We start from the raw sequence: 1,999 nt of genomic DNA, 5'->3' as shown, positions 1-1,999 counted from the left end.
TTTAATACCTCTTTAGATAACTTTAAATCTATAGAAGATTATATAAATAAAATAAAAGAACTTATAGATAACTTATCTTATAATAAGCTTAAACTACTAAATTAAGTAGTTATAGCTTATATACTTAATAGTCTAAATAAAACTTATAAAGCTTTTATAACCTTTATAACTTAGTCTCTTAGGACTAACCTTTCTATTTATAACTTAAACTCTTTATATACTAATCTTATAGATAAGTATAAGAGAAAAAGAGGTAAAGAAGTAGTTAATAATACTACTACTAAAGGTAATAAAATTAAAAAATAAAATAAAAACTAAGAAAATAATAAAAAGAAAGATAAAAATAAAATAAATAAAAAACCTTAGAAAAAATAGAAAGGTTTATACTATAAAAATTATAAGAAAATAAACTATACTAAAGAAAACTACGCTTTTCTATATCCTAAAAAAGTACCTAACTAGTAGAAAAAGCCCTCTACTACTAGTACTAAGGATAAAGAAAAAGAAGTAGTTAATATAACTACTATAGATAATATTACCCCCTATATATCTATTAATAATCCTAAAAATCCTATAGATTTAATAGATTTATCTTCTGATAAAGAAGAAGAAGATATTCTCTTTAAGAATATAAGCTATACTACTCCTAATAATATAAATAATAATATTAATAATCCTTCTTTAGGTTATTTAATTAACTAATCTTTTATTAAGGAAAAAGGAAAAGTAAGGAGTTATAATAATAAGAATAAAAAAACAGTTAATTTTTATATTAATACTACAACTACTATTCATATAGTTAATAACTATAACCTTATAAAAAATCCTATAAAAATAAATAAAACAATAAAATAGAGAGAAATAAAGACTCTTACTTCTACTATAAAAAATGATTTAATAATATATCCTAATAATAATAATATAATATTAAAAAACGTTTATTATATACCTAAACTAGGTATTAATCTACTTAGTTAATCTAAGTTAGATTCTTTAGGTATTACTTCTATTATATAGAAATAACCTATTTTATATAATATTAATAAAGATTATATTATTACTATAGAGGTAAAACGAAATAACTTATATTTCTTCTAATTTCCTATTAATAATAATAATAACTATATNTAACTATATATACAATACTACAAATAATAATAATATAAATAATAATAATAATAATAGCCTCTAACTATGGCACGAACGTCTAGGACATATACATATACAAAGCCTTTTAAAATTAAAGGATANATACTATTATAAATATAAATATAAATAATAATAATAATAATAATAAATTACAGCCCTATAAAGCCTGTTATCAAGGTAAGTTTATAACTAAGGCTAGTAAAAAACAGGTTTATAACAAAAATCTAGATTACTTAGATTATATAGCTTCAGATTTATATAGACCTATAACGCCTACTACTTATAATAAATATAACCTTTTTATTATCTTTATAGATAAATATACCTATTTTATATAGGGAAAATTACTTAAAGATAAAGAGAAGTATACTATTAGTGAAGCTTTTCTTAAATTTCAAGCTGAAGTTAATAATAATAATAATAATAAAAGAATAAAAGAAATATTTACTAATAGAGGTAGAGAATTTAATAATAAACGCTTTAAAGTAATATGTACTAAAAGCAGTATAATATATAATAAAAGACCTCCTTATATATATAAACCTAATAGACTTATAGAGCGTACTATATATACTATAGTTAATAAAATAAGAACCTTACTATATAATTTAGGTTTACTATACTACTTATAAAGTAAAGCCTTCTATACTACTCTTTATATATATAATAGGATTCCTTATAGCTCTATTAAGTATAAAACGCCTTATAAAATAAAGAATAATATAAAACTTAATATTAATAATATAAAAGTATAGGGTAGCGTATACTATTATAAGAATAAAGATCTACTTATTAAAAAACTAGATATATAAGTATATTAAGGTTATATAATTAATTATAGATCTAATAG

This window comes from Colletotrichum gloeosporioides (assembly GCF_011800055.1).
Source record: "Colletotrichum gloeosporioides strain Lc1 chromosome Unknown consensus_114, whole genome shotgun sequence".
Lineage (NCBI taxonomy): Eukaryota > Fungi > Ascomycota > Sordariomycetes > Glomerellales > Glomerellaceae > Colletotrichum > Colletotrichum gloeosporioides.
The sequence above is the reverse complement of the archived record's forward strand: the minus strand, read 5'-3'. Positions refer to the sequence as shown.